General features: G+C 50.7%; 1 protein-coding gene across 5 annotated transcripts in view; it reads left to right on the forward strand.

Moving 5' to 3' along the window:
- STK33 (serine/threonine kinase 33) overlaps positions 14,854-24,062 on the forward strand; it is a 151,360-nt gene continuing 142,151 nt past the window's right edge. For 2 of the 5 annotated variants that reach the window (XM_021062264.1, XM_021062261.1), the window contains exon 1: positions 14,874-15,094. The gene's annotated coding sequence lies outside the window, so the exon portion shown is untranslated. Of the gene's footprint in view, positions 15,095-24,062 lie in introns of all 5 variants that reach the window. The other 3 variants (XM_021062266.1, XM_021062267.1, XM_021062263.1) reach the window with 3 other exon arrangements.

Here is a 24,062-nt window from a genome sequence, read left to right on the forward strand (position 1 = left end):
TTTGTGCCGCGAGGATTCGCCTGGGCTTCCTGGGAGCTGCGGCACCGCTGGCCTCCAGCGGACCAAGACGTGCCGAGGCCAAGCCCAGCAGGCGGGGAGGGACCCGGGCTCTCTCCGTGCCTGGTCCAGGCCACCACAGCCTCAGCAGCCCCCAGCCTGGGGACGAGGCCTGGTGCTGGGGCTCGGCTCCCCATTTCTTCCAGCGAGTCGCAGGCACGGTCTGGCCCACTGATAATGTCACTTGATGGCAGAGCCTGGGCCAGGCGGTGCCTCTGTGGCTTTTTTGGTTTATTAATGGGCCTAGTGAAGCATTCCTCTCTCCTGTGTGAGGTGTCTCTCTGCGTAACCAAGCAGTTGATGAGACGGTTAACTTAACAACGCACAGCATAAGAGTTGTGAGTTTAGGTTGCAGCTCAGGAGGCAGCCTCGGCTCCAGAGAGGAGGGATAAACAGCCTTACATCTCGCCTGTAAGCCTGACACGCATCTTGGTAAGAGGTTACGCTGGTCGCAAAGAACCAGTATTCCAAGCCAGTGGCTTCAGTGGCTTTCTCTGTGTGGACAGATGCAAGAATGTGGGTTCGTGCAGTTCTCCCTGAGGCACACACTTAACTGTGTAGGTTTTTCCGAAGCACAGAGGGCCCCGTCCTGACGCTCATCCTGCCTCCTCCCAGGGGCGAGCTCCCGGCGCGGCGGAGGGCCTCACCGGCGAACCGGGCGGTGAGCGAGGCTCTTGGTGCTTCTTTGTTTGCAAAGAAGGGTCTCTTTCAGACGTACTGCAGCTAATAGCAGAAGGGTTGCTAGACTGGGGCACCGCCAGGGAGTGAATGAATCCCGGCAGTGACCACCCAAGGCCGCCCATAGCGCAAGGAGAAAGTTGTCCAGACGCCGCGAGTCTGATACGTGACATCACCTACAGGGCGCCGCCAAACGAGGTCTGAATGTGATCCAGTCTGGAGGTCTGACTGCCAAGTCAGCTCTAGCTCCCAAGTGAGGGGACCTGCCCGGAACAGAGGAGCATTTTAAGGGACACCCCGAGGAGACAATCGGCAAAATCCGGTTTGTGAGCAACAGTAGGTCCGGTTTCCGCAACAAGTATATCGCAAGGGGGGAAAACATGAGATGGACGGGAAACCTACAGGCTAAGGAGACTTAAAAAACCGTATAAGCCAATCGTGAAGTATGAAACTTACTTGCATCCTGGTTTAAAGAAACTAAAAATATCATGAGAGGGTTGGGAAAAGATGAGCAGTCGGTCACAGGACACTTGATGGTATTAAGAACTTATTGTCTGCAGTTCCCTGCATGGCTCAGTGGTTTAAAGACTCCGACTAGGAACCATGGGGTTGCGGGTTCGATCCCTGGCCTCGGTCAGTGGGTTAAGGATCCGACGTTGCCGTGAGCTGTGGTGTAGGTCGCAGACGCAGCTTGGATCCCGAGTTGCTGTGGCTGTGGCGTCGGCCGGTGGCTACAGCTCCGATTCGACCCCTGTCCTGGGAACCTTCACATGCCGTGGGTTCGGCCCTAGAAAAAGACAAAAAGACCAAAAAAAAAAAATTTTATTATCTTCAATATTATTTTTACTTTATGTTTAATTTTCATGTTTCTTTTAGGTGTGATCAAGATTTGTAATAGTAGGAGTTCCCGTCGTGGCGCAGTGGTTAACGAATCCGACTAGGAACCATGAGGTTGCGGGTTCAATTCCTGCCCTTGCTCAGTGGGTTAACGATCCGGCGTTGTCGTGAGCTGTGGTGTCGGTTGCAGACGCGGCTCGGATCCCGCGTTGCTGTGGCTCTGGCGTAGGCCGGTGGCTACAGCTCCGATTGGACCCCTAGCCTGGGAACCTCCATATGCCGCGGGAGCAGCCCAAGAAATAGCAACAACAACAACAACAAAAAGACAAAAAAAAAAAAAAAAAGATTTGTGATAGTAGAATATTAGAAACAAAAGCCTACAGATGATGACTAGATAATGTGATAATTTTAAATGATATTTAAAGAGTCTGTCAGGCATACTTTGTCTGAAGTAGGAATCCAAGAAAGTCATAAGATGCCAAGAAGGAGAAGGAAATTCCAGACTTCTTCTGGCTTGGTTAATCTCTCAGGTATTTCAGAATGCCGAGATAGCAGTTTAAATAATTATCAAAAGAGGAGTAAATTTTTAAGGTGACCGATCAGATTTGCAGACTGGATTATGTTTTACAGAACGTAACAGAGACACCAGTCCCCAAAAATGCTCTCGAATGAATACCACTTCGGAGGCTCCTTGAACAGCCTTGCTCGGTTTTCTGTCGTTGCAAATTTTCGTGCAGTCTCCACAGTGGGCAGGAGGAGAGTGAGGTGGTCTAGTCTTTTGCAGTCGGTCGAAGGGGCTCATCTTCACTAGCGGTTAGAGTGACCTGCATTTTCAAGACTGAGCAAGGAAATTCTGTGAGTTGACCCTGAGTCAGAATTTCCTGCCCGAGAAGCTTTAAGTGTATAATGTAGAAAGAACAACTGTCAAAATACCTGGCCCTTGATTGGACACCAAATCAACAGACAAACAAACCCCGCGGAAAAGACATTATTGGGACAAGCGGGGAGATGTGAATACGGGCTGATAGCTCATATTAATTTCAAACTTCCTGAGAGCGCTGCTTTGAACTGTGGATACAGGGGAAAAGGGCCTTGTGCTTAGGTGGCACGTGCTAAGTGTTCCAGGACAAAGGGTCACGATGATGCCTGCGACCCTGGGGTTCAGGAAAACCGCCTGTTACATTGTCAGAAGTGAAGCAGATGGGGTGAGAGTTGACAGTCGCTCAATTAGGTGAAGAAGATGTGGGTGTTCATCGCACTGTTCTTGAGAGGGAAAAAAGGCAATTTCCACAAATGGACACAACACGGAGAGCAGACTTGCGGTGGCCAGAGGAGGTGAGGAGGGAGGGAGGAGGACGGGGGCGGGGGTTGTTGGGGGCTGGAGGCTGCGAACTGTAACATTTGGAAGGATGGGCAGTGGGGCCCTACTGTACAGCTCGGGAACTGGGACAGATAAACTTGTGAATCAGCTATACTTTAATTTAAAAAAATTTAAAAACAAACTCCGCTTACCCCCCCCCCCAAATGGACTACAGGGCATGCAGTGTTTGCCTCTAGAATAACATCAAAAATACTTAAGAGATGATGCTAAATTGGAAAAGGTGAAACAGAATTATATGTAAAATTAAAGATAAAAAATACAAATATATTAAAATGTCATCACCCTGAAATATATTAGAGTGGTAGCGCTACGGGCAGTTCTTCTGTCTTTCCTCCAAATTTTGGCGTGAAAATGTTATATTTTATACTTACACAAATGTTTCATATGTATTTTAAAACTTTCATCGTAGTAGATTTCAAATACATGCTGTATGTCTTAGCCCAAACCCCTCTTTGGCGACTTTTCCTAACTACCCAGTCTAAGTGGGTCTCAGGCCTTCACTCTCAGATCTTGTTTGGTGGTTGTCAGCGCCTTACCACTAGGCCCAAGTACCCTTTTCCTTCATTTGTTTCCTTTCATCGTCTGGGTGGCCTCACAGGGTGTGAGCTCCCTGAGAGCAGAAACTTTGCCTGCCTAGAAGAGTGCCTGCAGGTACGTAACAAAAAGTGTGGAGTGGGTGAGTGACATCGGGTCTTTGTCGTCCGACTTGCCATCTTACTGGACACGCTGAGGTCTTGAGAAGCAGAGAACTCGTCCCAGTTCCCTCATGCCTTGGTGGCAATATCAGAGCTGGAGCTCAGGCTTTGGGACCCAAGTCTCCGAGGGCTCTTTTTAAAATTGCGTTTTACTGGCCCAGCGGTGACTTAGCGTGGCCTTGGTCTCGGGTGTACAGCAGCGTGACGCGGTTACACACGCGCACACCCCGTCCGCTTCAGGCTCTTCCCCGCACGGATCACTGCAGACACGGCGCGGGGTCCGGGTCTCTAGGCGGCTCCTCGGGCCCCATCCCCTCCGCCGGAGCCGTGCGCACCCCGTTTTCAGCCTCTCCCAGCCTTTTCCCTTGGGTAACCCTAAGCTTGGTTTCGAAATCTTTGAGTCTGATTCCGTTTTGTTAACAAGTACCCCTGTATCATTCTTTATTAGATCCCACGTATTTATGACCCAAAAGGGTCTGTTTTCAGAACATCCAAGGCTGAAATGGCCCCGGGGCACCAGACGGCCGGCTGGGGCGAGGATCCGGTCCGTTCACGTCGCTGCAGTGCGCCAGCAGCCCCGCAGGTGGCGCCAGCGGCACTCCTTTCGCCCCGGGAGTCAGGACGCGGCGAGGGAGCCGCTTTGCGGAGAAGGCGTGTGCGCGGTCCTAGGCCGTCCCTCTCCCGGCGGCTCGCTGGTTGTGAGCGAGAAGTGTATGTATGCATAGTTAGGGGCGAATCCTCGACTAGTAAACTTCTTGACGATGTGGTCCAAATAACGGCACCAGTGAGCAGCAGATGGACAAACTGTGCGTCCAGAAGTGATGCCCTTGAGAAGGACACACATCGTGCACCCAGTGTCACAGTCCAGTCTAAAGACGGGGAAACGGCAGACAAACCCCAAATGAGAACTGTCGTATTAAAGTCGGGGGATAGGGGACTGGATTCTTTAAAAGTGTCCATGTCGCTAACGGCAGAAAACTAGGGAAATGTTCCATAGAAAAGAGGCTAAGGAGACATGAAAACCAAGTGCAAAACCCGGGGCTAGACTGGGTCCCCAAATGCAGGGGGGGAGCCTCAGGGACATGGTTAGGTCAGCTGACCCGACTGGAACATGGGCAGGAGGCTGCAGTATTGCATCGATGTTACATACACCGCAGCTGATAACTGCTGTGACTAGATAGCAAGTTATTCTTATTTTATAGAATATGCTCTGGTGCGTTTAGGAATAAAAGACCCTGGTGTGTATGACTTACCTTCAAGTTGGGCACAAACTGTGTTTTTTTCTAATTAAATATGTAAAAATATGTTCTAATAGAAAATCTATGTACATTTATTGTAATTTTCACTATATATTGATATATTTAATTAGAAAATACATATATATGTATTTGATACAAATAAAGCAGATGGAGTAAAATCTTAGGTGAATCAGGTAAAGAGGCTATATGGGTCTTCTTTCTGCTATTTTTATTTTTGCAAATTTTCTTTAAGTTTGAAATTATTTCCAAATGAATATTTAGGAAGAAAAAAATGGTTTAAAGAATGACGACTGGAGTTCCTGTCATGGCTCAGCGGTAATGAACCTGACTAGCATCCATGAGGACGCAGGTTCGATCCCTAGTCTCGCTCAGTGGGTTAAGGATCCGGCGTTGCCGTGAGCTGTGGTGTAGGTCGAAGATACAGCTCAGGTCCTGCCTTGCTGTGGCTGTGGTGTAGGCCAGCAGCTGTCGCTCCAATTCGACCTCTAGCCTGGGAACCTCCATATACTGAGGGTGTGGCCCTAAAAAACCAAAATAAAAATAAAAATAATGATGGTTCCAGGACCTTCTCCCCCCCCCCGCTTCACTTCTGCAGCAGTTCAGAGCTGGTCTCCTGCCTTATGTGTGTGTGTCTTCTGCTGTCCCTTTGCTTCAGTCTCTTCTGAAAGGACGATGCTTTGGTTTCCGGGCTCTGAGGCCGAGACCTAAACTGGAGAAGGTGGAATTAGCATTGTTCGTGGCTGGAAAAAGGGACCGAAGCCTCCGTAAGGGGATACGGAGAGCTCTGTGTCCAGCCTCCATCCCGGCTCCGGCCTCAGGAGCTGAGCGGATCTGTGGTGTCAGCCTGCTGCCAGCCGTCCGGCTTGGGCCAGGTGTCCCCTGGGACCCTAAAGAGGCATCTGGTGTCCAAGAGCCCAGCTGGGCTGGCTGTGCCAGAGCCACCTTGGCAGAATGGGGACTTCATTATCCTTTCGTTCTGCCTGCAGCTTCCTGGAAGTGACACTATCCAGGAGCCTGACATCTGCACACCCTCGTGTCCTCGGGAGTCCTTCCGCTGTTCCAGTGACTCACGTTGCATTAAATCAGCCGAACTGGCTGACAGGTAATGGGGAGGTGGAGTGCTTGCCTCGGGTCTGGTCCTGCCCTTCGTCCTGAGATGGCTTCTGGTGGTGTGCCCTCTGGCTCCATACCCTCACCCCTCCGTCCCCATGCTGTGACCTGACCTGACCAGCCTGCCCCCCACTCAGCCAGGCTCATAGGAGAAGGGGTCCGCCCCTGCCATCGGCCAGGGCAAAGGGGGGTCTGGAGCAAGGCTCTAGCTCCCTTTGCTCACCGTGTAAGTCAGGCTCAGGTAATGAAGGTCACAGCGTGAGGCCCTTAGACGTGGCCAGAAACCACTGAGTGAACCCATCAAACGTCCAAATGATGGCTGTTTTTTATCACTAAGCGACTGCAAGAGTCTTTATCGCTTTCAGCTTTGGTCAGGAAACCTGGACGCCCCTTGGCGGGAACGGCCGTCTTGCACTCGCAGCAGCACGTCGCAGGGAAGCGAGGCAGTCCCGCCCTGTGGTCAGGGGCACAGACTCTGGACCCGGAGCGCCCTGCACAGGACCCACGTTCCCAGCTGTGTGATCGTGGGCCAGTCGCTCTAGCCCCCTGGACCACTGTTTCTTGGTAAAGTGAGGATAATAACAATGCTTCTGTCATGGAGCCGACGTGAGCACTGATGCAGTTGAGATACAGAAAGCGTTTGAAACAGCGAGTTAGTAGGACCTGTATTTTATGGAAACCAAGACACACATAGAGCCCTTCACGAAGGTCTCAGCAGGATATGCATACGCGTGCCGGGAGTGCTACCTGGCTGAAAACCATAGTAACGTGATCAGTGATAAGATGCAACCCAATTTCAGAAAAGTTCAAAAGGTGAAAAAGTGGGTTTTAGAATCCATGGACTACAGAACATTATTTTATTGCTTTTACTTTGTTTTTAAAATTGAGGTATATTTCATACACCCGATATTTCCTCTGTTCACGTCTGCTACCCAGTGATTTTTAGTTTATTCACAAGGCTGTTTAACCATCACCACTGTCTCATTTTAGAATATTTTTATCACCGCCAGAAGAAACTCGAAAACTGTTAAGAGTCTCTTCCCATTCCCTCTTCTCCCCAGTTCCTAGCAACTACCAGGCCACGTTCTCTCTGTACAGATTTGCCTGTTCAGGACATGCGCTCTGCATGAAATTACATGACATACAGCTTTTTGCGTCTGCCTTCTTTCACTTAGCATGATGTTTTCAAGCTTGGCCCATGCCGTAGCAGGTAGCAGCCCCTCATTCTCGTTTGGAGCCAAATGCAGTTCCGCCGCGTGGAGGTGGAGGTGCCATCTGTGGTTTCTCCATTCCTCGTGTAATGCCATTTGGCTTGCTTCCGTTTTTGGCTGATGTGAATAATGCTTCTGTGAGCATTTGTGTGTGGGTTTTGTGTGGACATGTGATTTCAGTTCTCTTGGGTGTATATCCAGCAGTGGTCATGTGATTACTCTATGTTTCATTGCTTGATGACCCGCAAGACAATCGTCCGAGGCAGCTGTACCATTTTTCATCCCCACCAGCAGTGTCCGAAGGTGCCAGTTTTCCGCCTCATCACCAGCGTTTGTTATAAGGTTATAGCCACTCTAGTGGGTGTGAAGTGGTACCCTATTATGGTTTTGATTTGTGGTGCCCTAATGACAAATGGGGTTGCGCATCTTTTTATGTGCTTATGGGCCATATTGTTATCGTCTTTAGAAAAATGTCTTATCCAGTCCTTCGCCCATTTTTATATTGGGTTGTCTTTTTCCTGTTGAGGTCTAGGAGTTTTTCGTCTATTTTAGATACTGACTCTCACCGTTTATAAGACTGGCACATACTTCCTCTCATTCTGAGAGTGTCTTCATTTTCCTGATAGCGTCTTTGAAGCACAGAAGCTGTAATTTGATGAAGTCCAGTTGGTCTGCTTTTTCTTTGGTTGCTTTTGCTTCAGACACCGCGTCTAAGCAACCATTGCCTGCCCCACGGTCATGAAGATGTATAACCGTGTTTTTTCGAAGGTTTTAGCTCCTACGTTTAGGTCTTTGGTCCACTTTGAGTTAACTCTGGTTGATGGTGTGAGGTCCAAGTTCGCATTCCTCCTCCTGCAAGTGGGTGTCCAGTTTTCCCAGCATCATTTGCTGAAGACGATTCTTTCCCCATTGAATTGTCTTGGTACCCTTGTCAACTGCTCGGTGACGCATGGATTTACTTCTGGGCCCTCAGTTCTGTCCTGCTGTTCTGAGGGTCTATCCTCATGCTCGTACAGCAGTCTTTGTCGCTGTAGCTTTGTCATAAGTCTCGAAACCAGCAAGTGTGAGTTCTTCAACTTAGTTCTCCTTTTCAAGGTTGTTTCGGAGTCCCTGCTGTGGCTCAGCAGGTTACGAACCCAACTAGTATCCATGAAGATTCAGGTTCGATCCCTGGCCTCGCTCAGTGGGTTAAGGATTCTGCAGTACTGTGGCTGTGGCATAGGCCAGCTATAGCTCCTATTCGGCCCCTAGCCTGGGAACTTCCATATGCCTCAAGTTTGGCCCTAAAAAGCACACACACACACACACACAAATTGAGGCAAAACATGAATTTGGGATCAGATGGTCAGTTTCTACAAAGAAGTCAGCTAAGATTTTGATAAGAACTGCAGTAATTTGTAGATCAACTGGAGGAATCGTGCCGTCCAAGCAGCTTTAAGTCTCCTGTCTGTGAACCGTTAATTTGGCTTTGGTGTGCACTGGCTTCATCTGACAGGTAGGCAGGGCCTGACGTGTGCAGTTGGTCAGGAAAACTGAGTTAACTGCCAGATGCCGATCTGATTTTGAGCTGAGGGGATAAGGCACAGTCTTACTTTTGTCAAGGTGGGAGAAAAACGGAAAGACCGAATAGGTTGGTAGAGCCCACCGGGCATCAAAGACCTCATTATCATAAAAGTTACATTTTACATAATACAAGGTATGTCCCCCCACTTAAGACATCTTAATATAACACATATTGATTCTTAAATCTCTGAATTTATCTTACAGGACAGAAAAATTATGGAGTGACTTTTTGTGGTGTAGAGTCTTTTGAAAGTCTTTTGAATAATAGAGAGAAATAACAATTAATGTGTAAACCAACTGCTTCTCGACTTAAGAAAACTAAAGTCCGCCTCTTCCCTGCATTTGTTGGTATTTTTAGTAACGGGGTCAACAAACACTGGAACAAACTGTGCCCATTGCTTCTGTGCTCTGTGCTATTGACCAACGTCCATTCTGATCTCTCTTCCCTCAATGCCAAGCCTCTGATATGGCATCGTGACCGTGGCATCACCATGGAGGCTTTAGGGAAACAGCTATTAACACCTGTTGCCAGGGGCGACATTAATAATTACCGGAAGAGGATGAGAACAGACTGTACCCCCTGGAATAGCTGGAACTCCCTTGGCAGTGCCCAGAGTTTTTCATGGTGTTGAAATCCACGGCCTCAGTAAGAACTGATGACTGCAGCTACGGTAACTAGCCAGAACATTGAATGCGGCTGCCTCAAGCCACTTGAAAACCTCAAAACATTTTTTTTTTTTTTTTTTTTTTTGTCTAAAGCATTTACATCAAGCCTTCCCCAGGAGAATTCAGTGCCTCTAGGTACATATTTTAGGGCGTTGTGTTTTACTTCCTAGTGAGTTTCTCTGATTCTTTCCTATAAATGTTAGTGACATTTGCACATGAGAAATGCCTAGTTGTCGGTTTGTCAGTCTACCTAGCTCTCTCTCCATCCGTATCTCACCGTCTTCTACAAAATCTCTTCCTTCCTTCTTCCCCTCCCCCTCCTGTCTTCCCTTCATTCTTCCATTTATTAAGGCCGAGCTTCTTCTTAAACAGCTCCTAATTGCCAGGCACTGGCACCGAGCAGTAAACAACGAGGCTGGTCCTTACTGCCTTGGAGCTTAACTTCCAGTGACGGAAGAAAGGAAATAAATTAGATGGTTTTAGATTGTTTGCTGCTCTGAGACAATAAAGCTTATTGTGATAGACCGTGGAGGGGGTGCTTCAGATGGGGGATCAGGGCCGGCTTCTCTGAGGAGGTGGCGAGTGAGCTGAGACGTAAATGATGAAAAGGAAGCAGCTTTGTGGAGGGATGGGGCTCAGCCTCATAGGCAGAGGGAACAGCAAGTTAAAACACTTGATGCAGCTTAATATGGTCAATACCCTGAAAAAACCAAAGAAGTGGAAATGAGGGAAAATGGAAGAGCGAGAGCAGGAGAAAGTGATAATGCTGATGTGCAAGCCGGAGAGTCTGACATGATCGTTAACACTGGGCTGCAATTTGGCTCCCATCTTCCCGGCGGCCAGAGTGAAAAGGGAAATGTGACTAAGGAGACGAAGGGTCAGTTTCTCCCTAAGGAGACGAAGGGTCAGTTTCTCCCTAAGGAAATGAAGGGTCAGTTTCCCAAGGGGAAAGATTTTTTTTTTCCTGACACTTAGGATTGAAATATATTTCTTCAAAAAAAGAAAGAAACATATTTCTTGCACAGACCTTCCTGTAAGGTGCATAGATTGATTGTGCGCTGGTGTAAAAGGCCCTGCCCCAACAGCTCCTAAGCCCCGGAAGCTGTGACATTACCTTATATGCAAAAGCACTTGGCAGAGGTGATTAAAAGGCCTTCAGATAGGGAGATTATTCTGGATCTTCTGGGTGTGCCCCGTCTAATCCTTTGGGTCTTTAAAAGCTAAGAACCTTCCCCAGCTAGAGGAGTTCCTGTCGTGGCTCAGCAGGAACAACCCGACCAGTATCCATGAGGCGCAGGTTCAGTCCCTGGCCCTGTTCAGTAGGTTCAGGATCTGGGGTTGGCTTGAGCTTCGGTGTAGGTTGCAGACATGGCTCAGATCTGGCATTGCTGTGGCTCTGGTGTAGACCAGAAGCTGCAGCTCCTACTCGACCCCTAGCCTGGAAACGTTCATATGCCACAGGTGTGGCCCTAAAAAAAAAAAAAAAAAAAAAAAAAAAAAAAAAAAAAGAGAGAGAGAGAAAAAAAAGGAAAAAAAAAAAAACTAAGAACCTTCCCTGGCTAGAATCAGAGGGAGCTGTGACCTCAGAAACCTAGTCAGAAAGGTGCAATATTGCTGCCTTTGAGGGTGAAAGAAGAGGGCCATGAACCCAGCGGATGTAGGGAGCCCCCAGGTACCAGAAAAGACAAGGAAACAGATTCTCCCCTGGAGCCTCCGGAAGAGAACGAAGCCCCGCCGACACTGAATTTAGTCCAACCAGTCCCACGTCAGGCTATCGCACTGCGAGATACTACGTTTGTCTTATGTAAATCACCACGTTGGTGGCATTTCGTTACAGAGGCCGCATACAACCTAGATAGATACAGATATAGATACAATTAGATTCATTTTGGTGGCAATAGCAGAAACACAGCCGCTCAAACTAGCTGAAGTAAAAGAGGGTAACTCGGTATAAAGATTTGGAGGGTCATGGAATTCGACGGCAGGGAGGCAGCTCCTTTCGGGAAGTATGATGATGAGGGAGGGAAGGCTCTCAACACTCTTTCGGTCTCGTCTCTGTGCATCTTGTCTTCCTTCCTGTTCTGTTCACGTTTCCCTGCAGGCTGGGTTTCCGCATTTCTCCAGGCCACGTGGTGGGAAAGCACGACTTTTTATTATCAGCTTTCTATATTTCTATGGTAGCTACTCAGAAAAGAATCAAACTCTCAGTCCCAATTCCAAATGCCTGGGAGAGGGACACGTTTGGCTGGGCTCTGGTTCTACTCTTGGAGTGATGACTGCAGCCTGGTGGCCTAGTTTGTTTGAGAATCAGGGCTAGTTTCCAGAAAAAGACATCTGGCTATACTGCTGCTTTTTGTTTTTCTTTTCTTTTTTTTCTTTTTTTTAAATTTTTTTTGTATTTTTGCCATTTCTTGGGCTGCTCCATCGGCATATGGAGGTTCCCAGGCTAGGGGTTGAATCAGCTGTAGCCACTGGCCTACGCCACAGCTCACGGCAATGCCGGATCCTGAACCCACTGAGCAAGGCCAGGGATCGAACCCGCCACCTCATGGTTCCTAGTCAGATTTGTTAACCACTGAGCCACAATGGGAACTCCTATACTGCTGCTTTTAAAATGCAACTTGCAACTTGTCTAGGGATCAAGAAATCATTTAACAGGTGGAAACCTGCAGTAAAAAAGTGGTAAAATGCATGCAGTATTGGTAATGTTTTATGAAACTTGTCTTAATTATTAAATGTGTAGATACATATGACCTGGTGATAATATGAAACATTTCTTTTGGTGGATCATGGTCCAAAAAGTTTGAAAAACCCGGGGTTAGGCAACATGGTAGGCTTCTGCTACAGAGATGTGAGCAACATCATTCTTAAAATATTCCCTCCAGTAAATGCAGGGGGGGCCTGAATATTGTTTTGATGGCATCTTTTGTGTGTGTGTGTGTTTCTTGTGTCTTTTTAGGGCTGCACCCATGGCATATGGAGGTTCCCAGGCTAGGGGTCTAATGGGAGCTACAGCTGCCAGCCTACCCCACAGCCACAGCCACGTGCTGGCATCTCTTAATATGAGCAAATGGCATGGGGTAAAGCATGACTTGGTACAGGTGATTTTACAAGGGTGAAGAAAGAGAAGCACAACCACATAGCTTTTTGATGGTCTGGCTCAGTCCAGGATGAAACATAGTCCCGTGCTTCCCAGCCTGGCTTTGTATCCCGCTAATGTGAAGATCTTTTTTTTTTTTTTTGTCTTTTTGCTATTTCTTTGGGCCGCACCCGAAGCATATGGGGGTTCCCAGGCTAGGGGTCCAATCGGAGCTGTAGCCACCGGCCTACGCCAGAGCCACAGCAACGCAGGATCCGAGCCGCGTCTGCAACCTACACCACAGCTCACGGCAACGCCGGATCGTTAACCCACTGAGCAAGGCCAGGGATCGAACCCTCAACCTCATGGTTCCTAGTCGGATTCGTTAACCACTGCGCCACGACGGGAACTCCCTGAAGATCTTTTAAATGTGGTTTCACGAGATCTCCTTAAGCAGAACTTCTGGAAGGGTGTCCAGTGAGTCTGTATTTAAGCACAAAATAAAGCAAAGCAAATGGAAGTCCCAGGATGTCCACGCTATGCAGTCAGGCTTGGGACTCACTCGGCCCAGACTCTGTTCAGGAAGAGGTCGTCTCCATGCTTTCGAACAGCCCTCCATGCCTGCAGCTTCCCTGCCCCAGGCTTTTCACAGGCTCTGGAACATAGGGAGTGCCAAGGGATTTCCTGGACAGGAGGTGCGACGTAAGACCTCAGAGCTGCTGACCAAAGGTGGGACTGGACACGTCACAGCTCAGCCAGGCAGCTGGTGGCGTTTATCTTCTTTTGCTGGGCACTGTGGCACTAACACGCATGCTTGGATGGAGGCAGCGCTGGGGGCAAGGCAGAGAGAAGAGCCTCGTGTTCTGTTCCAGACCTTCTTGAGAAGGAAGTCTGGCCCGTACCCCAAAGGTCTACAGTACGGGACATGTTGGGGATTATTTGTGCTTTTGGAAAGTTTCTAAGATCGAAGCGACCTGTGGCCTGCCATGGCCATTATGGGTTTCGGTTGAGCCCCACACGTTGCCAGAGGTGGGCCTCTGCCTCTCGGCGTTAAAATGAATCTACATGCAGTGCCAAGTTCTTGGCTATTAATCAATCAGACTTTGGAGGACCAGTGCCTGAATAATTGGGCTAGTATCGGGAGAGTTGTATCCCCAGCTCATAGAGAGCAGGGCCCGGATGCACAGAAGCCCGTCTTTCTCAGGTCAAGAACTGCATCAGCAGACGGCTCGAGCCAGAGTTTCCAGCCTTTATTGCGGGGGGGTGGGGAACGCATTCAGAAGGTTCCACAGAGGTTTGTGGCTAAAACATATTTCTGGGAATTGTCATTTGATCTGTCAAGAGCCTTCTCAGCCAGTCTGTGGGGACAAACACCCTCCACTCCGTACCCCCCCCCCATCTTTTAGACCAGCTCCTAACCCACTGCAGTGTGAGGCTTACAGCCCTCACTCCAGCTGGCTGGACCCTGGGGCATCAGCCTGGACATCACTGCAGTACAATATCATTGTTTTTGATAATATCGCTGTTACAAAGTCTTTTGTTTGTTGTGGGTTGTTTTTGGTTTTTTTTTTTTTTGTATTTTTAGGGCCTCACCTGCGCATATGGAAGTTCCCAGGCTAGGGGATGAATCAGAGCTACAGCTGCCGGCCTACACCACAGCCCCAGCATCACGGGATCTGGGGAGCCTTGTCTGCGACCTACAGCACAGCTCACGGCAATGCCGGATCCTTAACCCACTGAGGGAGGCCAGGGATCGAACCTTCATTCGTCCTCATGGATGCTAGTCAGATTTGTTTCCACTGAGCCACAACTGGAATGCCCAAAGTGTTTCTTTTTGTTTCTTCTTTCCTTTTTTTTTTTCCTTTTTGCCTGCGCACCTGCGGCCCATGAAGCTCCTGGGCCAGGGAGCCAAGCAGAGCTGCAGCTGAGGCCTGGGCCAGGGCCTGGCGCTCGTTGCAAAGTTTTCCCTTCGCGCAGCCATTGCTGCTTCTCTGCCCCGGAGAGAGGGCTCGCGGGTCCTCTCGGAGGAGCACCTTGCGGCATCTCCGAGCGCGCGCGCCTGCGGGCATCCTCTGCTGCCGCCGGCGGGAGAAGGGGCTGCGCGCCCGCCGGGCGCTTTGTCCCCGCGCGGCCCCCGTCCCCGTCCTCGCGGCTGCCCGGCCGGCGGCGGAGTTTCCCCAGGTGCGGAATTCCGGGCTCGGCCGCCGCCGGCGCCGGCGCCAGCGCCCGGGTGCGCGCCAGTCGCGGGGCAGCGCGGCCGGCAGCCCGCGGGTGAGTGGCCTCGGCGTCGGGCTCAGGGCGGGTCCGCGGGAGCGAGCGGGCGCCGGGCCGTTGCTATGGCGACGCGCGGGCGAATCGGCGGCTGGGCCTCCGCTGCCCGGTCGGCCGGCGGCCCCCGCCGTCCCCTCCTAGTGTGGCCTGGGGCCCAGCCGTTGGGACCCCGTTTCCCCCGGGTCGGCGACTGGGGGGGGTCCCTGGCCCCGGCGCCTCTCCATCTTCTCGCCTCCACCCCGTCGGGCCGTGAGCCGTTTCGAAATTGAGAGCGAACTCACTGTAGGGTAAGTGTGACTTGGGAAATGTAACACATCCTGGAAAGTTGAGAAGTTGATGTGTTGTGTTTTCCTTTCTGCCTCTTTGAAAATCTCCTAGAGCCTGGCACCCGGTAGGGCCTCGGTGTTTGGAGCTCTTTCTTACAGCGCGGTGGGTAAGGCGGTTCCTGGGGCGCCTTGAGCGCGCCTCGAGCGCGCCTCGGAGACACTGTGGCCGGAGAGCGGCCTCTGCGGGGCGGGCGGGAGGCGACGCGCCTCGCCTCCGCTTCCTCGCCTGTAAATGCAGAGGGGATGGCGCGCCTAGCGCTTGTGGCCCCAGGAGCCTGCACGTTGTCAGGGTATTCGTTTACCAGCCGCACGGGGGGGATTCTCCTGGGCCTTTCTCACCAGCCAAGGGGACCCAGTTTTTTGTCTGACCACCAAACAACTCCAGTTATCCGACCAGAAAATAGGGTGCTGGTGCACGGGAAGAGGGCTCTGCCGGTAGGAAGAAACATCAGAAGTGTTGAAATGAAACTTTCCTTGTCTCAGACACTCTTGCAGCCCCCCCCCCCCCCCCCCCCCGCGCGCGGCTTCGCATCAAACTGCTGTCCATGCAGTGGGCTCACGTGTAGGTCTCAGTCGGTCACGCCACCACCCTTCCAGTGTGCAGGCCGGACGTCTTGGACTGTCCCAGACACTAGCTGCCCCCTCTATTTCCATGTCCAAATCATCGCCACGGTCTGTTCATTTTACGTTCAAACCGAAACTCAGTCGCATCCTGGTATTTCTGTCTCGGCCACTCTTAGCCTAGACCGAGCTGCCCTGTCTCTCACCGGGTCTCCTGTGGTAGCCTCCAAACTGGCCCGAAGGAATGCACCCTATGCTTTCGATATTCTCATCCGTTCTTTGCCCTTCAGCAAGAGTAATCTTTGGAAAATTGAAATTTGATTTTGACCCCCCCGCCCACGTGCCCTTAACTTCGTCATGATTCCTCATTGCTGTTAGGATAAAGGTACAGCTCTTTAATGCGGCCTGTGAATTGAACGACCACATACATTATCAAACGGACCAAGCTGCCTTTGAGAGTAAACGAGAGGACTGTAATTTGCACTGGGACCGTCCCTCAGGCACTGGAGCAAATGGGCACCACCTGTGCGGTCCGGTGGCCGCTTCCTCCTCTCTGGCCTTGTGTTACACCAGCCCCGCTCCCTGACCCCTGCTCTCTGTGTCCCATTGCAGTGACGCTGTCTCAGTCTTTTGTTGCTCTTCTCCCGCCTACCTCAGGGCCTTTGCACCTGCTCTTCTCCTTCCAGGTACGTGCTCCCCCTTCTGGTGAACTCTCACCTGTCCTTCACGTCTCAGATGAGCTCTCTGCTCAGGAGAGCCGCCACGGACCACTCTGTCTAGAAGAACCCCCTGGGGACAGGCCCTTCTGACACCAGTTTTCTCTCCTTAGGAGCCCTGCCACAGTTTCACTTTTATTTGTCTTTGTGTCACACAGTATGTAGTTGACAAATCCTTAAATATTTGAATTATAAGGATTTCCTTGTGCCATTAAACAGTCTCTCGAGATAACCTCGTGCTTAAGAGTACAGACTCCTGAGCCAGGCAGGTGCAGAGATGTGACTTTCAGCTCTGCCACAGTTCCTTACCTGAAACCTAGGGGGCTACGCATGTTTTAAAATTCAGAGTTTTTCAAATTCTAGAAAGACGGTATGGTATATAAACCGAATCTCTTCCAGTGGGGTCCAGAGCTGCACCCTGTAATCAAACACATTAATTTTCCTCTAGGAGATGGTGTCACTCGAAGTGGGATGAATGAATACTGTACATGTGTTTGTGTCAGTTCAGGTCAGCGTTTGCCAGCAAATCAGTTTGCCACAAATTCATTGAGAACACGTGGTGTTGGGAGCTTTTGGGATTTTTAGACTTTGAGATAAGGGTGTGTGAGTCTGTGCCATTGTAACCTTGACCCGATTACTTAGCTTCTCGTCGCAGGTGTGTTTCTCACCCGCAAAGTGGAGGTGGTGCTAGCACCTCCCTGGCTCCCAGGGTCCGTTACGTCGTTGGAGGAGTAAGTTAGTTATACGTGGCGAATGGTCCTCAGTCAGGGCTGCGAAGAGTCAGATCTTACCGTATCATTTTTATCGCCTCCATAATAATCCACACTGTGGCCGAACCATAATTTATTTGCAGGTTCCTTATTGTTGGTTAATTGCATGTCAGGTACAAAAATGTCGAGACGAAGGTCTTTATGCTCAAATCCCTTGACTAGATTTTTGAGCACTGACGATCAGTTCCTAAAAATGAAATTACAAAGGGCAGATGAATGCTCTTCAAACATGCTGCCACCTTGAGAAAGATGACACCAGTTTACCATCCTGTGTCAGTTTTATGACACCTGTGTTGGTGTCATTATTTTTAAGAAATCTGCAAATTTCACAGGTAAAATAGTGCTTCGTTTTAACGGACACCTCCCATTATCAATATGTTTAAGCATTAAAGAGTCTCGATATTAGCTGTTTCTTCTCTGCGAATTGCCTACACATGCTTTTTGGTGGCTTTTGTATCGGAGTCTCTGTTGTTTAATCGTTTGATTTCTGCCTCCCCTTCCCCTGGGGGTGGGTGGGGGGAGCCGTATGCTGGGCTTTGGCTGGAACTAGTTGGATAAGGTATCTCTGAAGGCTGGGCGAGGTGTTACTGGCCTGCAGGCTACAGAGCGATGTAGAAAGCAGAGTTTCACAGGCCGGATCTTGGGGAAAACCTGAAATCAAGACCAGGCTGTTGATCTGAATCTCCTGGCCAGCAGGCCTTTGAGAAAGAGGCCGTCGAGGTAGGAGGCCAAGGACCAAGGCAGAAGAAAGAGGCAGCGTGATCCCGAGCGCGGGGGGAGAGGTGCTGTGACCTCCTTCTGTAGGGACCGGGCAATGTCTTGTGCGGGTGAGACGGGAGTGCGGGCTGTGGGGCTGGGCGCTCAGACCCCGATGGGCATGAACTCGGTGCAGAGTAAGGAGAGTGACCCTTGCTTGCCACATCCGGCATTCCTCCGACAGTTGTCTTTTCATTTCATTCTTGATAGCTTTTGATTTATAAAAATTAAAGCAATTTTATGTTGTCTCCTTACTGACTCTTCCCTTTTTTTTTTTTTTAAATCAGCAAATGTACATTGAACATCTTGTTTGTGTGTTTATGAATCTCTTGGAACTCTTTTTGTTGTTGTTGTTTTTGGTCTTTTTGCTATTTATTGGGCCGCTCCCACGGCATATGGAAGTTCCCAGGCTAGGGGTCGAATCGGAGCTGTAGCTGCCAGCCTACGCCAGAGCCACAGCAACGGAAAATCCGAGCCACGTCTGCAACCTACACCACAGCTCACGGCAACGCCGGATCCTTAACCCACAGAGCAAGGGCAGGGATCGAACCCTCAACCTCATGGTTCCTAGTCAGATTCGTTAACCACTGCGCCATGATGGGAACTCCTGACTCTTCCCTTTTTGATTCATAGCTTTTATGCTTGGAAAGTCGTCTTCATGCAGAGCCCACATAACAAACCACATTCTCTTTAAAGGTGTTACTTGTGATGTCAGCAAATCAAGGAGAGTTAATGGAGGTGAAAGAGAATTGCGTGGCGTGATTTCTAATATATCCATGCCGCCTGTGACCTTCACGTCACCTTGAGGATGGCAGAAGAGAGCTGCTGCTGCTGCTGTAAAGGCGCTTGACGGAGACTTTTTCTGGCCGTGTCTGTCATACACTGTGAACTTGTCGAATCGTATCCTCGGAGGCTTTGAGACGCGTCCCGAAAGAGATGTGATCTCTGAGGATACTTTTCTGCTATATCCATCTGATGATCCTGTGTGGTATCTCAGGCACCTGCGGTGGTTAGACACTGAGAAATAATTTCCCTGTTTTTAAAACAGACTGTAAAAATGGAAAATGAAGAGTTTCTTTCATGGCTCAGTGGTTCCATGAGGTTGTGGGTTCCGTCCTTGGCCTGGCTCAGTGGGTTAAGGATCCGGTGTTTTGGTGAGCTGTGGTGTAGGTCGCAGATGTGGCTCAGGTCCCGCGGGGCTGTGGCTGCGGTGCAGGCCGGCAGCTGTAGCTCAGATTGGACCCCTAGCCTGGGAACTTCCATATGCCGCGTGTTCGGCCCAAGAAAGCAACGAATGAATAAATAAATAAAAATCAAAAGGGGAAATGTAATGCAGAATTAACTGCCAGCCTCCTGGGCACTGGGGCAGCCGCTTTGAGATGTGCTTCGGAGTTTCCGGTCCTGCTGAGCTTCAGAAGGCATCTCTGAGGTGGACTGGGTCCTGCTGGGGTCGGTCCCAGGGTTCCAGGACGTGGAGCGTAAGTAGACAGACCGTTAAACTACATTCGTATAGCTTTTCTTAGTTTACTAACTAAAATAAATCTTTTCTTAGTTTATTAAAATAAATCGTAGGGTGCGTGCGAGACTGATCACCTCGCAAATTCCTGCGGTTTTATCCGTTCAAAGTTGTTTTATTTGGGGAAGATTTTAAGGTGGGGGCACTAACCTTTGTAATTAATCAGAGCAACCCTCCTCCTCAGAGTGGACTGTCTTTCTTAATAGCCACTGGCCTCTCACTCTGACTGTCAGTGAGGATGTGGTTTAAGGCCAGGAATAAAGTGAGAAAAAACAACTTTCTACTGATGAAGAGGAGCTGATTTAGAAATACTGTTCCCATTTGCCTTGTTTTTTGATCTAAATTCTTTAGTAGACATTATTAACTTTTATAAACTTTCATTCGACAAACATTTATGGGGTGCCCCCGTGTGCTGGGCACAGTTCTGGAATATCGTCTTCTATTTTCACCTTTACGTGGCATGTGCACCAGCTCTGCTCGGGACTCCGTGTCCCTGACGGGAGCTGGGTTCACCTGGAAAGGCCGGTCCCTTGGCCTGGGACGTGTTCGTTCAGAGAGTCTAGGAGAAGCCTCGTGGAGGAGACGCGGCCCGTCTCTGACGCTGAGATGCTGGCGGTGCAAAGCGCTGCTGTGCTGCGCTGTCATCGTCGGGGTGACCTGTCCCTCTGCGGGACAGAGCTTCGCTGGGCAGAATCCACGCACCCCTTACCAGAGGCAGCGCGTCCGAGGCTCCGGTTCCTAGACGTGAATTATTTCAAATCTGTTCGCTGTCAGCAGATCGGACGTAGGCTCTTGTATCTGCTCCAGGGAGCCCGGCTTCCAGCGGCTGAGATATTGGGAAGAAAGCAAATATTTATCCGTGGACGTTTTTCATGGAAGTCAAATTAATTTTTTCTCGGTCTTCTGTATGCCGGTGTTCAGTTTATGGCAATAAAAGTCAGCGCTTTTCCTATTTGTTATTATGAACGTAAACAGCAGCGTCCAGCAGTGATTTTCAAGTTAATGTGGTTGCTTTCCTCTCATAGCTCTTTGATGGTACACATGTTATGCTGTGTACACTTAGCTCCTTTTTGTACTTGCAGCTCACGTTTTAATTGAGATATGATTAACATAGCATATAATTAATCCTTTGAAAGTGTGAAATTAAGTTTTGAGTGTATCACAAGGCTTTGCAGTCGTCACCGCCGCCTCCTTCTGGAATGTTCCATCGCCCCAGGAAGGGACCTCACACCCTGGGCGGCTCCATTCTCCCTGCCCCCGGGCCCTGGCGCCCCCGGGTCTCTCTGCGGATTTGCCTGCCCGGGGGGAGGTTTTCTGGAAACGGGCTCGTGTGCTGTGGCGCCTCTTGCATTGGGTTCCCTCCCTGAGCGCGGTGTTTTCAAGACTCGTTTCTGTTGTGGGAGATCAGTCACTCCAGATACGGTCCCACTGGAGGACACGCCTGACGGTTTGGTCCCTTCCTCGGTGGGGCCCCTGCGTCTTTGTTTTCTTTGCTTTTGTGAGCAGTGCGCACGTGAAAATCCTCGAGTGAGTTTGGTGTGAACACGTCTCCTCCTCGTGTTCCTCGCGTCCGCCTCTCGGCGTAGCCGGGCTCGTCCCTGAGTGTCACCGCAGGTAGCGTTTCCGAGACTGTTGCTCAGAGTGGCCGCACCGGGCACAGCCCCGTGGCCGACGTGGAAGGAGTCTCATTTCTCCACAGCAGCACCAGCCCTGTTTTATGGTCGCTCTCGCTTTTTTTGTTTTTCTTGTCTTTCTAGGGCCGCTCCCTCGGCAGATGGAGGTTCCCAGGCCAGGGGTCGAATCAGAGCTGTAGCCGCCGGCCTGCGCCACAGCCACAGCAACTCGGGATCCGAGCCGCGTCTGCAACCTACACCACAGCTCACGGCAACGCCGGATCCCTAACCCACGGAGCAAGGCCAGGGATCGAACCTGCAACCTCACGGTTCCTAGTCGGATTCGTTAACCACTGAGCCAGGCCGGGAACTCCAGGTGTCTCTCTTTTGATTCGGACCCTCTGACTCAGCGTGAGGAGCCACCGCAGGGTTCCTTGGAGCCGCATTTCCCCCGAGCCAAGTGATGCAGGACATCCCGGGCCACTCGCGTCTCTTCTGTGGAGGAGTGTCTGTCTAACTCCTTTGTTTGTTTGGATTGTCCTTTTTCATTCTTTGTACATTCTGGATACTAGACTATCAGATCTCTGACCTGCAGACATTCCTCCCGTTCTGTAGGTTTTTCCTTGCTTAGCAGTGTCCTTTGAGGAACAAAAGTTTTAATTTTATCAAGTTCAGTATATCGGTTTTTACTTTGGTTGCTTGGCTTTAGATGTCATATCAGAAACTATCGCCTAATTCAAGTTCATGAAGATTTACGCGTGTGTTTTTTCTAAGAGTTTTGCAGTTTTACCTCTTGTAAAATTAGGTCTTTGAGGAGTTCCCATGGTGGCTCCGATGGGAACCATGAGGTTGTGGGTTCGACCCCTGGCCTTGCTCAGTGGATGAAGGATCCAGCGTTGCCGTGAGCTGTGGTGTAGGTTGCAGAGGCGGCTCGGATCCTGCGTTGCTGTGGCTCTGGCGTAGACCGGTGGCTACACCTCCTATTCGACCCCTAGCCTGGGAACCTCCATATGCAGCGGAAGCGGCCCTAGAAAGACAAAAAAAAAAGAAAGAATAAATAAATAAAAAATTAGGTCTTTGATTCACTTTGAGTTAATTTTTTTTTTTTGAAAAGGTGCGCCTTTGTTTTTTTTGTTTTTGTTTTTGTTTTTGCCATTTCTTGGGCCGCTCCCGTGGCATATGGAGGTTCCCAGGCTAGGGGTCGAATTGGAGCTGTAGCCTCCGGCCTACGCCAGAGCCACAGCAGCGCAAAATCTGAGCCACCTCTGCAACCTACACCACAGCTCACGGCAATGCCGGATCCTTAACCCAGTGAGCGAGGCCAGGGATCGAATTCGCAACCTCATGGTTCCTAGTTGGATTTGTTTCCGCTGCGCCAAGACGGGAGCTCCAAATACAGTGTTTTTTAAACTCCATGGAATCTCAGGAGTGGAAGGGACCTTCACGCCTGTGACCGAAGCACTTGCCGTATCTGTCAAGGCTCCTTTCCTGTTTCTCCGCTTGATGTATTCAGTCAGTTTTTACTGATCACGTGTCGTCCTGTGTTTCAGGCGCTGCCCTCCGGACGTCTGTCGCACATCAGAAGAGGGAGACGACAGGCAGGGGACACAGAGCCTGGCACGTGGCTGGCACCCCACCTACCCCGCCTCCCTCCCGTGATTCACTCACGTCCGAAATGCTGCGCCAGACCCCGCGCTAAGCTCCAGGCGTGCAGACGCGGCCTTGGCGAGCTCGCAGTCTGTTCCAGAGGGACCCAGACCCAGAGGGGGTCGCCTCCTGCGGGAGGAGTTGGGGAGACGCTGGGCAGGTGCACGCGGAGCTGGGAGAGCTCCCCCCGCAGCCGGGCCGTCGGGCTCTGGGGGCTGAGGAGTAGGTGGGAGGCCCGGCGGTGGGGACGGCGTGGGTCTGAGGGCGTCGGTATGAGAATGATCGCAGTGGCGGACAGCCTGCCGCGCTGGGCAGAGGCTGAGCTCCGCTGGGGGCGGGGAGACACAGGCGTGGTGCGTGGCGAAGGACGCACGTCGGTCTTGGTTTTCTTCTCCTTCCTCTCAGCCTCGCCGAAAAACCCTCCTCTTTGTCTTCGGTCTTCAGCATTTCCCCCAGCCTGCGAGGTGGGGCTTCTGCTTCCCCGTGTCTCTCCTTCAGCATCGCGGGGGCTTTGCCGTCCGCCGTGGCCGGGGAGAGCTCCCTCTGGGGCTGAGCACCAGCTCCGGAGGGGTCTCTGTCCCTCTCTGCCCATCAGGTTGGCGGAAAGGCCCCGCGTGGACGTGCTGCCCCGGGTCTTGCTGGTGCAGGGCCCGTGCGCTCGTCACCCCGGGGGCACTTTGACGGCTCTGCTGCGGGCCGCGCCTCGAGGGTCCCTCTTGCACTGCCTTTTGCAGGTACCCGCGGGGCCGACGACGGGCCCAGCAGCGCAGGAGCTGTCACTGGGGCAGCCTCTTCGGTAGCCTGTCCTTTATCCTTCAAGACACAGGCCAGGCCGCCACGTCAGGGTTTGCAGCGGTCGCTCCCGGGGGCTTTGTTCCGAGAGCCTCCCTGTGGGAGGGTGAAGGAGCTGGTCCTGGGGAGACGCGGGAGGGTGTGCGGGCAGGGCCGAGAGCGCTTGCCAGGCGTGGGAAGGGTCCTGCAGGTGTAGCGGACAAGGCACCAGATTTTGGGCTTTGATTCTGCCTTCTTTCTTACTGGCGTTATTATTATTTTTTCATCTAAATTCTTTTCAGCCTAAAATAATTCTGTGATTCAGTAAATGAAACAGGCGGTAACTATGCTGATTAGATCTAGATTCTTGAGGCAGATTGAATGGCAGCATTTTAGCTCTCTGAGCTCAGCCACTAGTGAATTGAAATTGTAATAGCTGTATTTATTATACTCGGAATTGAATGAGCAATTAATAAGCCATTCCTTAGCCCCATATTATCTCTGTTTTACAGACTAATTTTTTTCAATAGGATTTCCTTAATTGTATCAAATGTTTCATTCCCAGAATGCTTAACTTGT

Source organism: Sus scrofa, chromosome 9 (assembly GCF_000003025.6).
Source record: "Sus scrofa isolate TJ Tabasco breed Duroc chromosome 9, Sscrofa11.1, whole genome shotgun sequence".
NCBI classification, from domain to species: domain Eukaryota; kingdom Metazoa; phylum Chordata; class Mammalia; order Artiodactyla; family Suidae; genus Sus; species Sus scrofa.